Source organism: Macaca thibetana, chromosome 18, assembly GCF_024542745.1.
Source record: "Macaca thibetana thibetana isolate TM-01 chromosome 18, ASM2454274v1, whole genome shotgun sequence".
Lineage (NCBI taxonomy): Eukaryota > Metazoa > Chordata > Mammalia > Primates > Cercopithecidae > Macaca > Macaca thibetana.
This window is the reverse complement of record NC_065595.1, coordinates 44,651,209-44,664,447: the sequence shown is the minus strand read 5'-3', so window position 1 is coordinate 44,664,447 and position 13,239 is coordinate 44,651,209. Positions and strand designations below refer to the sequence as shown.

General features: G+C 40.9%; 1 protein-coding gene across 1 annotated transcript in view; it reads right to left on the bottom strand.

Annotated features, from left to right (window-relative positions):
* RPRD1A (regulation of nuclear pre-mRNA domain containing 1A) overlaps positions 1 to 13,239 on the bottom strand; it is a 711,886-nt gene that overhangs the window by 89,080 nt on the left and 609,567 nt on the right. The window lies entirely within an intron of this gene.

Here is a 13,239-nt window from a genome sequence, read left to right as displayed (position 1 = left end):
TGTGTTATATGCATTCAATGGAATAGTATTTAGCTTTAAAAAAGAATGATATTCTGACACATGCTTCAACATAGATGAAAAAACTTTGATAACATTGTATTAAGTGAAATGAGCCAGTTATAAAAGGACACATATCATATATTCCACTTATGTGAGTAGTCAAAATCAGAGAGACAAAGTAGAATGGTGTTTGCCCGGGGCTGGGAAAAGAAGAAATGGGGAGTTATTGTTGAATGGGGAGTTATTGTTGAATGGATCCACAGGTTCACTTTCAGAAGATGTAAAAATTCTGAATATGGATAGTGGAGATGACTGCACAACAATGTTAATGTACTTAATGCCACTAAACTGTACACTTAAGAATGATTAACATGGTAAATTTTGTGTTATTGTATATTTTACCACAATAAAAAAGATGGTCAAAAATAAAATTCAAGTAAAGAAATGTATAAAGGATACAAAAGTCGGCCAAGGGCCGTGGTTTATGCCTGTAATCCCAGCACTTTGGGAGGCCGAGGCGGACGGATCACGAGGTCAGGATATTGGGACCATTCTGCGAATGGTGAAACCCCGTTTCTACTAAAAATACAAAAAATTAGCTGAGCGTGGTGGCTGGCACCTGTAGTCCCAGCTGCTCGGGAGGCTGAGGCAGGAGAATGGCGTGAACCCGGGAGGCGGAGCTGGCAGTGAGCCGAGATCGCACCACTGCACTCCAGCCTGGGCAACAGAGGGAGATTTCGTCTCAAAAAAAAAAATTATATATATATAGATATATATATGTGTGTGTGTATGTGTGTATATATATATATATATAAAAAAGTCTTCCACTGTACTGTGTATCCTTCCAAAATTTCTGTAAGTACACCCACACCCAGGCATAAATAACTCAATATTTTACACTGTATGGTTCAATCAAGAGAAATATCCATCTCATCCTTCTTTAGAAAAAAAAGCTTACAATTAAGTTTTTTCCTATGCAGTAGAATTCTGTGAGTTTCAATACATATAGATTTGTGTAACCACCACCAAAATCAGGATACAGAATGATTCCATTACCATCTCTCAACTCCTGTCCCCCCAAAATCAAACTCCTATGCTACTATTTTACATTACAGTCACACCCTTCCCAAAATTAACCCTGGGAAACCACCGATCTTTTCTTCCTATCATATTATCTTTTCCGGAGACCATATAAATGGAAACATGTAATATGTAACCTTGTGAGTCTGCTTTCTTTCACTTAGCAAAATCACTGTGATATTCATGGAGGTTGTTGCCTGTGTCAATAGTTCATTCTTCTCAACACTGGGTAGTATTGCATTATACAAATATACCACAGCATTATTTATCCATTCAACTGTTGAAAGACGCTTGGGTGGTTTCCAGTTTCTGGTGATTATAAATAGAACTGCTGTACAAGTTTTTGTGCAAATGTTAGGTTTTAATTAGTCTAGGGCAAATACACAGGAGAGAGATCGTTGGGTCATAACGTACCCATAATGTGGTTATATATTTACCTTTGTAAGAAATGACCAAATTGTTTTCAACAGAGGCTGTACCATTTTGCATACCCACCACCAATGTATGAAAGTTTAGTAACTCCACATGCTTGCTGGATATTGATACTGTCAGAATTTTTAATTTTAGCCATTTTAGGAGGTGAGAACTGACAGGTTGTCATGGTGTTAATTTGTATTTCCTTAGTGATTTATGCTACTGAACTCCTTTTTTTTTTTTTTTTTTTTTTTTTTGAGACGAAGTCTCACTCTGTCCCCCAGGCTGGAGTGCAGTGGTGCAATCTCTGCTCACTGCAACCTCTGCCTCCTGGGTTCATGCCATTCTCCTGCCTCAGCCTCCCAACCAGCTGGGACTACAGGTGCCCGCCACCACGCCCGGCTAATTTTTTGTATTTTTTGGTAGAGACGGGGTTTCACCATGTTAGCCAGGATGGTCTCAATCTCCTGACCTTGTGATCCGCCCACCTCAGCCTCCCAAAGTGCTGGGATTACAGGCATGAACCACCATGCCCGGCCCTATTGAACTCTTTTCATGTGCCACCATGTGTTCTCTTTGGTGACATATCTATTCAAGTTTTTTCCCCATTTTAAAGAACTAGGTTGTTTGTTTTCTCACTGTTGTGTTATGAGAGTTGTTTTTATATTCTGAAAACAAGTTCTTGGTTGGATATGTGATTTACAAATATTTTCCTCCCAGTTCATAGCTTCTCTTTTCTATTTTGACAAAACAAAAATTTTCAATTTTTTTTTTTTTTTTTTTTGGTGGAGGAGACAGGGTCTCACTCTGTTGCCCAGGCTGGAGCACAGTGGCACCAACATGACTCACTGCAGCCTTGACCTCCTAGACTCAAGGGATCCTCCTATCTCAGCCTCCTGAGTAGCTGGGACCACAGGCACATGCCACCATGCTCAGTTAATTTTTTACTTTTTTATTTTTTGGCAGAGATGGAGTCTCACTATGCTGCTCAATTGCTCAGGCTGGTCTCGAACTCTGGGGCACAAGCTTCCTGCCTTGGCCTCCCAAAGTGCTGGGATTACAGGTGTGAGCTACTGCTCCAAACATTGCCTGTCCAAACATTTTCAATTTTGCTGAAACAAATTATCAATGTATTCTTTTATGGATTGTGCTATTGGTTCAAGTTTTGCCTAACCCCAGGTTAGGAAGATTTTTCTCCTATATTTTCTTTTAAAAGTGTTATGGTTTTATATTCATATCTATGATCCATTTTGGATAAAGTTCTGTACAGGTATAAAGTTTGCATGTTCATTTTTTTTTTCCTGTAGTGTTCAATTGTTTCAACACTATTTTTTGAAAAGACTGCTATTAAACCATTTAATTGTCTTTTCACCTGTATCAAAAATAAGTTGGTTATATTTGTGTAAGTCTATTTCTAGGCTTTCTATTCTACTTCATTGATCTGTATGTTTTCCCTTGGTGAGAACAACCAAGTCATGATTATGGTAGGTTTATAGTAAGTCTGAAAGTCAGATAGTATGATTCTATCAACTTTATTCTTCTTCAGAACAGTTTTGGTTGTTCTCATTCCTTTGCCTTTCTATATAAATTCAAGAATCAGCTGTCTATACTTAAAAAGATCCTGCAATGATTTTGATTGAAATGAAAATATTTATTATGTTGAGTTTTCCAATCTATGAACATAGCATGTCTCTCATTTAGCGTTTTTTTTTTGTTTTTTTTTTTTTTTGAGATGGAGTCTCGTTCTGTCGCCTAGGCTGGAGTGCAGTGGCACGATCGCTGCTCACTGCAAGCTCTGCCTCCCGGGTTCACGCCATTCTCCTGCCTCAGCCTCCCGAGTAGCTGGGACCACAGGTGCCCACCACCACGCCTGGCTAATTTTTTGTATTTTTACCAGAGACAGGATTTCACCGTGTTAGCCAGGATGGTCTCGATCTCCTGACCTCATGATCTGCCCACCTCGGCCTCCCAAAGTGCTGGGATTACAGGCATGAGCCACCACGCCTGGCCGCTTTTTTTTTTTTTAATAGCATTTTGTAGTTTTTAGTATAAACATCCTGTACATGTTTTGTTAGAATCACACCTAAGTGTTACAATTTGGGGGGAGCAATTTTAAATGGAATTTTATTTCTTAATTTTAATTTCCAATTGTTCATTGTCAGTAAATGGAAACATAATTGACTTTTGTGTGTTGATATTGTATCCTGTACAAAGCTAAATTCACTTATTACTTCTAGAAGTGTAACCAAACTCAGGTCCAGCTGCTCACCACCTATCAAGCTAAACACACAAAAAACAATGCATGGCAAAAGAAAAGTAACCTTTATTTCAAATGCCATCAGTTAGGGAGATAGCTGAGCTCAAGTCACAAAGAGATCATCTCAAACTCTTGGGCTGACTGAGGGAATTTCAAAAGAGAAACTTGCTGTGAGAATCATGTAGGAGTGCTGCAGAGTGCAGCTCTGCATGCCTTGTTCTGATGGCTATCTTGGATAATCACCTATTCAGAAGTCTTGTTGATGTTATCTTGACTTCAGCCTGATGATGGTGAACTAATTGTTTATGGACTCCCCTAAATAGAAGGATTTCCTAAGGGCTCCATGCCTAGCTTGTTTCAAGAATAGCCCCTGGAACTTTTAAACAAGCAGATGGTTAGATAAGTGAGTATGGTGCAAGGGAGTGTCTGGTAGAAAAGGGAGAGAAACAAAGAGTTTCAAAGTACATTTCAAGCCCATATTCTGAGTTTGGAGAAAAAAGTTCAAAAATGCATTTTACAGTGAAGACACTCAGTTATAGAAGGGTCTATATGCATTTCTCTCACTTTATTTTACTAATGAATATTCTTTTAAAAATTTAATTTTTACTTCTAGAGACAGTCTTGTTCTGTTGCATAGGCTGGAGTGCAGTGGTATGATCATGGCTTACTGCAACCTCAAACTCCTGGGTCCAAGTGCTCCTCCCACCTCAGCCTCCCAAATAACTGGGACTACAGGCACATGCCATCATACCTGGCTCATTTAAAAATTTTGCACAGAGACAGAGTCTTACTATGTTGCCCAGGCTGGTCTTGAACTCTTGGCTTCAAGCAATCCTCCTACCTTGGCCTCCCAAAGAGTTGGGATTAATAGTCGTGAGACACCATGCCCAGCTGACATCCTTGTTTTATATCTGAGTTTAGATGAAAAGCACGTGTCTTTCACCAATAGGTATGATGTTAACTATAGTTTACTGAGTTGTTTTTCTTAATCATATATGGTTAACTTTTTTTAAAGAGACAGGCTCTATTGCCAAGGCTAGAGTGCAGTGGTGTGATCATAATTCACTACAGCCTTGAACTTCTGGGCTCAAGCAATCTTCCAACAAAAGCCTGCCTAGTAGCAGGTGCACACCACGATGTCTGGCTTATTTTTAAATTTCTTTATAGAGAGGGAGTCTCACTATGTTGGCCAGGCTTGACTTGAACTCCTGGACTCAAGTGATCCTCCTACTTTGGCCTGGTTTGCTGCACCTATCTACCCATTACCTAGGTGTTAAGCTCAGCATGTGTCAGCTCTTTTCTCTAGTGATCTCCCACCCCTACCCTCCCCAAAAATGTCCAAGTAAATGTTGTTCCCCTCCCTGTGTCCACTTATTTTCATTTTTCAACTCCCACTTATAAGTGAGAACATGCCATGTGTTTCGTTTTCTGTTCCTGCATTAGTTTGCTGAGGATAACGGCTTCCAGATTCATCCACGTCCCTGCAAAAGACATGATCTCATTCCTTTTTATGTCTGCATTGTATTCTATGGTGTATATATATCACATTTTCTTTATTCAGCCTATCATTGATGGGCATTTGGGTTGATTCCATGTCTTTGCTATTGTGAGTAGTGCTTCATTGAACATGTGTGTGCATGTGTCTTTAAAATAGAATGATTTCTATTCCTTTGGGTATATACCCAGTAATGGAATTGCTGGATCAAACGGTATTTCTTGTTCTAAATCTTTGAGGAATTGCCACACTGTCTTCCACAATGGTTGAACTAATTTACATTCCCACCAACAGTGTAAAAGCATTCCTATTTCTCTGTAACCTTGCCACAAGGGAATCTCCTGATTCACGGATTGGAAAAAACTGTGGGAAAAGCGTAGTGCTCCTGGTTGGTGGCACAGTCCCTCACCACTTCCCTTGGCTAGGGAAGAGAGGTTTCCCTGGTCTGTGCACTTTCTGGGTGAAGTGACACCCCACCCTGCTTCTGCTCTCTCTCCATGGGTTGCACCCACCGCCCAGCCAGTCCCAGTGAGATGAACTGGGTACCTCAGTTGGAAATGCAGAAATCAGCCACCTTCTGTGTTGGTCTAGCTCAGAGCTGCAGATGGGAGCTGCTTCTATCTGGCCATCTTGGTGCCTCCCCATTGTTAATTTTTATCAGACATCTTTTTCTGTACTAATTGATATAATCATGAGGTTTTTCTTGGTCTGTAGTTTTCTTGTATTGTCCTTGTGTTGTGGCTCTTGTAGTTCAGCAAGTGGAAGGGAATGGCTCCCAGCAGTTTTTTTTTTCTCCCCCATTGCTCAGCGAGCAGAAGGGAGGGTTTCAGTGTTACAGGATTCCTTCGGTGTTACATTGGCAGCTGGAAATCTCTTTGGCTGCTGTGAACTCTGTCCAGGACCTCACTTGAGCCTGCTGGGTGCACTCTGCGGGCTCGACCCAGAAGGCTCTGCTTGGCTCGCGCCGGGCTTGGATCCCACACAGGCTGTGGGGTCCTCACTCAACCTGTGGCTGGATCAGGCATGCTGTGAATGGTTTCCATGTTAGGCACCGGCATCTAGATGAGGGGAACATGGTGGCACCTGAAAACTTGGAGACATCAGTAACCACAGAGCCCCAAAGAGTGTTACAGCTCTTGCCTGGGAGTCCCAAGTTCTGCCCCCAAGAAATGTTACAGCTCTCTCTCATTCCTGCTGCCCACAGCTTGACGAATGGGGTCTTGTTACAGCTTGTTCAGTCCTGCCGCTCTCAGCTTGGTGAGTTCTGGGTTCTTGTCCCAGGACCAAGAGGAATAAGGTACAGAGATACCAGAGAGTGAGTAGGGCAGAGAAGAATTTACTGAGCCACAGACAGAAAGCTCTCAGCAGAGAGGGGGCCCGAGAGCGGCTAGTGAGGCTAAGTCTGGGGTTTTTATGGGCTCAGAATGGGGGAGTACATGCTGATTGGTCCATAGGTGGGCTGGAAAAAGCACCATTTGATAGGCTAAAATGTATCAAGAAAGTTCTCACTCCAGTCATGGACTCTATCCACAACTGGCAGCTCGGTTTTCAGGCTTCAGGCTGTCTTTGGCTTGAAGGTTGGGTTTCACCAGGGACCTCTCCCTGTCTGCCTAGGAATTTGTCTGTCTCCTTTTTGCTGTCGCTTGTCTGGTTTTGATACCAGGGTAATGTCCTTATAAAATGGGTTAAGAGGTGTTTCCCTCTCTTCTATTTTCCAAAAGAGGTCATGTACTATTGCTATCATTTTTCTTTACATATTTGGTAGAATTCACCAATGAAACCATCTCAGCCTGGAATTTCTTCTTCAGAAGGTTTTAACTATAAGTTCAACTTTTTATTTATTTATTTTTTTCAACAGAATCTTGCTCTGTCACCCAGGCTGGAGTGCAGTGGTATGATCTTAGCTAACTGCAACCTCTGCCCCCCAGGTTCAAATGATTGTTGTGCCTCAGCCTCCCAAGTTGAGTAGCTGGGACTACAGGTGTGCACCACCACGTCTAGCTAATTTTTGCATTTTTAGTAGAGATGGGGTTTTGCCATGTTGGCCAGACTGGTCTTGAACTTCTGGACTTAAGTGATTCGCCTGACTTGGCCTCCCAAAGCGTATAAATTCAACTTCTTTAATAGTTACAGTGCTATTTAGGTTGCTTATTTATCCTGGGTGAGTTTTGATAATTTGTGTGTTTTGAGGAATTGGTCCATTTGATCTAAGTTTCCAAATTTATGCAAGTGTAATTTTTCAGTATTCTTTATCCTATTTTTTTTTTAAAAGATAGGGTCTTACTAAGTTGCCCAGGTTGGTCTTCAACTCCTGGGCTCAAGAGATTTTCCCATGTCAGCCTCCCAGGTAGCTCTCCTTTTAGGACTCCCTCCTTTTAATTTATTTTCAAGCAGACAAAATGAAAATGCAATATATCAAAATTTGTGGGATTGTATGTAAAGCAGTGTCTAGAGGGAAATTTATAGTATTAAATGCTTGTATTAAAAAGATTTCAAATCAGTATTCTAAGGTTCCACTTTAATATATTAGAAATTAAAATCAAAGTAAAACCAAAACAAATGGAAGAAAGGAAATAATGAAGATAATTGCAGAAATCAATGCAATTGAAAACAGATGAATAAGAAAATGAAACCAAAATCTTATTTGAAAAAAAATCACCAAGATTGATAAACCTGTAGTCAGACTGATAAGGGAAAAAAGAGAAAAGACACTTTAACAATAGTACGAATGATATCCCCACAGAAGCTACTGCTGGTAAGAAAATAGGCAAAGACTATGAATAACTCTATGGCTATAAATTTGGCAACTGAGGTAAAATGGAACAACTTCTTGAAGGACACAAAGTACTAACTAAAACTCATTCAATATCACATATGTATCCTGAATATTCCTATATCTATTAAAGAAATTGAATTCATGGATAAAAACTTTTAAAGAAAACTCCATGCCCAGATTGTTTTAATGGTGAATTCTACAAAATCTCTTCCAGAACATAGAAGAGGAAAAAATACTTCTCTGCTCATTTTATGTGATCAGGATTACTCTGATACAAAAACCAGACTTACATAAATATCGTGATATGGTTTGAATTTGTGTCCCCCCAAATCTCATGTCGAATTGTAACCCCCAGTGTTGGAAGAGGGTCCTGATGGGACTTAAATAGATATTTCTCCAAAGATATATAAATGTCCAAAAAGCACATGAAAAGATATTCAACATCACTAGAGAAATGCAAGTCAAAACCACAATGAGACACCACATCCATTAGGATGGTTATCATAAAAGAAAAAAGAACCCTAAGAAACAAAAATAATATAAACATTGCTAGTGGGAATGTAAAATGGTACAACTATTGTGGAAAACTGTATGATGATACCTCAAAAAATTAAACATAGAATTACCATATGATCCAGCAGTTCCTCTTCTGAGTATATATCCAAAGGAATTGAAAGCAGGGGCTCAAACATGTATTTGTATACATACGTTTATAGCAGCATTATTCACAATAGCCCAAAGGTGGAAGCAACTTAAGTGTCCATCAATGAATGAACAAACATGATGTGTCATACACATACAATGTGTGATGGTTAATTTTAGGTGTCAACTTGATTAAGGAATACTCAGAAACCTGGTAATCCATTATTTTGGGGTGTGTCTGTGAGAGTGTTTCCAGAGGAGATGAGCATGTGAGTCTGAGTGGACTAGGTAGGGAAGATCTGCCCTCAATGTGGGCAGGCACATTGCAATCTGCTGGGGGCCCAGAGAGAACAGAAACGGAGACAAGGTGAATATGTCGGTGTATCTGTGGGAACTGGGGTACATTCTTTCTCTTCTGTCCTTGTACAACAACTCCAGGCTTCCTGGCCTTTGGGCTTCAGGACTTACACCAGTGGCTCTCTGGGTTCTCAGGTCTTTGGTCTTGGTCTGAGAGTCACACTCTCGGCAACCCTGGGTTTGAAGCCTTCAGACATGGACTGAACCATGCTCCTGGCATTCCAGGTTCTCCAGCTTGCAGACGGCCTGTTGTGGGACTTCTCAGCCTCCACAATTCTATGAGTCAATTTCCCTAATAATCCCATAATCCCCTCTTATCTATCTATCATCTATCTAATCTCTCTCTCTATCTATCTACCTATCTTTCTATCTCCTATTGGTTCTATCTCTCTGGAGAACTCTAATACACATTCATTTTCAGCCTCAAAAGGGAATAAAATTCTGACACATGTCATAACATGGATAGACCTTTAAGACATTATGCACAGATAAATAAGGCAGGCAAAAAAGGAGAAATATGGTATGACCTCACTTACTTGACCTATCTGGAATACTCCAGTACGTAGAGGAGAAGAAAGTAAGACAGTGGTTACTAGGGGTTGGGACCACTGTCCTGCTTTCTGTCAGGGAGGAATGGGGAATTATTATTTAATGGCTACAGAGTTTCAATTTGGGATGATGAAAAAGTTCTGGAGATGGATGGTAATGATTGTACAACAACGTGAATGTACTTAATGTCACTGACCTGTATACCTACAAATTGCTAAAATGGTAAATTTTATGTTATTTGCATTTCACCGCAATTTTTAAAAAAGGAAAAAAAATAATTGTAGCCATTAGTGACTCAGTGCTTGCGATGATAGCTATGGAATTGCAGCAATTTGCTACCTCGATTTTCATAGTATTTTATAGGTAAGCAGACAAGCTGAGAAAGTCAAGCTCCATCCATGAGTTGTATTATAGTTTATCTTTCTGGTCTACCAGTAGTTCCTTCCTCTCTGCACATTTTCACCCCCCTCTGCTGCTCATTCTTAAACCCTTGACTTCACAGGATGGGAGTATTGAGGAAAAAGGCAAGTTTTTAGTAGACTTTCCGAATTGTAAACATTTTCTTCTATTTTTGTATGCTGAAATGTTTTTCTTTAATCCTGAATATTTTATTAAATTTGTGATTTTTCTCTTTAATCCGGTAACATGGTATATGATGGTACTAGGTTTTCTGATGTTGAGCCATTCCTTGTATTCCTTGGGATCACCTTACTTAATCATATTATATACTGTTGAGCTTGATTTGCTATTTTATCTAGGATTCTTTTATCTATATGAATTTCTGCTTTCCTATGAGGTTTTGTCCAGCTCTGAATTTTTTTTTTTTTTTTTTTTTTTTTTTTGAGACGGAGTCTCGCTCTGTTGCCGAGGCTGGAGTGCAGTGGCGCGATCTCGGCTCACTGCAAGCTCCGCCTCCCGGGTTCCCACCATTCTCCTGCCTCAGCCTCCCGAGTAGCTGGGACTACAGGTGCCCACCACCTCGCCTGGCTAGTTTTTTCTATTTTTTAGTAGAGACGGGGTTTCACCGTGTTAGCCAGGATGGTCTCGATCTCCTGACCTTGTGATCCGCCCGTCTCGGCCTCCCAAAGTGCTGGGATTACAGGCTTGAGCCACCGCGCCCAGCCCAGCTCTGAAATTTTACCCACCTTACAAGTCAGCCTGTTACTGTTTCATGGATGCTGGAAGATGTGACACCCCTGGGTCACCGAAAAAGAACTTTATGGCTCACAGCAATAAAGTTTACATCAGTTCCCCTTGACCCCTGAATCCCCCAGGAGCAAAGTGAAAAGTTCCAGAGAGGGGCTGCACATGCAGTGAGTTTAGGTGGCATTTAGCAGTTGAAGGTCACTGGGCTTGGGGAATCTACTTCCTTTATATTATACAACACCTGCCCTTTGCCTCAGAACCTCTTTTTTTTTTTTTTTTTTTTTTTTTTTTTGGCTTGTTTTGGTTTTTTTTTGAGACGTAGTCTTGCTCTGTCACCAGGCTGGAGTGCAGTGGCGCCATCTCAGCTCACTGCAATCTCCGACTCCCTGGTTCAAGCGATTCTCCTGCCTCAGCCTCCTGAATAGCTGGGATTACAGGCATGCACCATCACGCCTAACTCATTTTTGTATTTTTAGTAGAGATCATGATTTCACCATGTTGGCCAGGATGGTCTCGATCTCCTGACATCATGATCCATCCGCCTCGGCCTCCCAAATTGTTGGCATTACAGGTGTGAGCCACCGTGCCCAGCCAGAACCTCATCCTTCAAGGTTGCTCACTGATAACTGGCCAAGGCAAAGAGTGATCAGGGCCTTGCATTCTTGACATATCCAGCACGAAAGTGCAGGGACTCTTAGGGTCCAAGGCAAATTGCCTTTCCTAACATGGTTTTGGTATCAAAGTTACACTACAAAGTTAAACCTCAATTAACATGAGCTTTCTCTTTTAAATCCTGGAAACTATTTGGACAAATGAGGGATTTATGTCTTGAAGTTTTGGTAAAACACTGTAAACTGGGCCTATGTTTGGGGCGGAGAAGGGGAGAATTTTGATGTGGTGATCATATTTTTTTTCTTGAGTGAACATTTTGTATTTTCCCAGAAAATTAATCCATATCAAAAAGTTCTCAAATATGTGGGCTGATTTTTACAATTGCTCGAATCTACTCTATTTATATCTCCCCTTTCATTGAAGATATTTCTATTTGTGATTTTTTTTTTTTTTTTTTTGCCAGTCTGACAAGTTTTGTTCCCTCCCAAAAATCAGCCTTTGGTCCATATTCTACAGCTCTTGCATTTTCCTCTCATCTCCATCCTCTGACAGAGAGTGATGGGGACTATTTGAATCTTCCACATACCCGTTAACAGGTTCCAGCTGGAGTGGGAACCATAGTTCCTATTTCATCCTGTTTCTGTGGGCTGGTCCAGCACACCTTCTACCTTCAGAATCCCTGTGAAAGAAGGGACAACTGTGCTCACCACACTCCTAGAGGTGCATTTTCAGTTATTACAAGAACTTCTCACCTTGCACTGATCTAGCAGTGGCACTGTGGTAGGTCTGTGAGTTTCTGAAGCAGAGTAATCTATTCAACCAAAGGGGATGCTTAATTTCATCCATGTAGGCATCCCCAACCAGGTAATTCTGATACCCAACCCCTTCGCTTGGTCTGAGAAACAGAAATGCTGGTGACGTGGTCTCTCAGTAAGCCCTAGATGAAGGAGGGGTGGTGTTGTCCACTTGTTACTGACTGTAGCAAATGCTTATAATTTTATGTGGCCTTGGCAGTCATTGTGAATATAAGTTGGACTTTCCCATACAGAAGCAGAGCTCAGTCACCCTTGACAGTTTCCAGTTCTATGTCTCCCAGTTCCCCAATGTGGTCCATCCAGATGGCTGCCTTATACAGCTGCTCACTGTCAAACACTTTGCTATGGGACAGCTAGATGCAGCTTGCCTGACTGGCCTCGCTGTGTGGATATGTCACAGTGACCACCTCTCAGTCACACAGTGGTCCCCTGGAACTGATGCCTGCTTGCTTTCAACCTAATTGAAACTCCTCATGGGAAACTTGTTTGAATAATGCCCTGGACCCAATAAAGGCACTGGCCCACAGGTCCCTCTCTTTCCCTGCCTGCATTTCCTGACCTTCATGTGTGTGGCCTCCAGATATGCCATGTACTTCCCAGGACCTATAAATAATAATACCTGGAGTCTCTCTCAAGCATTGAGTCTCATCACAAGCTCTCCATTGTAAAGATCTTAAATTAAAACATTGACTCTCTTGAGACTGTAGAGTATTAATAATGATTCTTCTACAGTTTTAGGCCCAGTTGTTTAGGAAAAAAAAAAAAAAAGACACCCGAGAACAAACTGGACCAATATTTTTTGAAGTACCCTTTGTGATAAACAATTTAAAAATTGAATAAGGCCACCTAATACGATAATATAAATGAATTGATCAGTATACTACAATCCAAATTATAATTTAAAAAATCAGATAGCTCGATTTTTTAGGAACAGAAAGTAGAATGGTGGTTACCAGGGGCTTAGGGAAAATGGGGAGTTGCTGTTGAGTGGGTATAGAGTTTCAGTGTTGCAGGATGAAAAAGTTCTGGAGATTCATTGCACAACATGAATATACTTAAAACTACTGAACTCTACAGTTAAAAATGGTTCTGATGG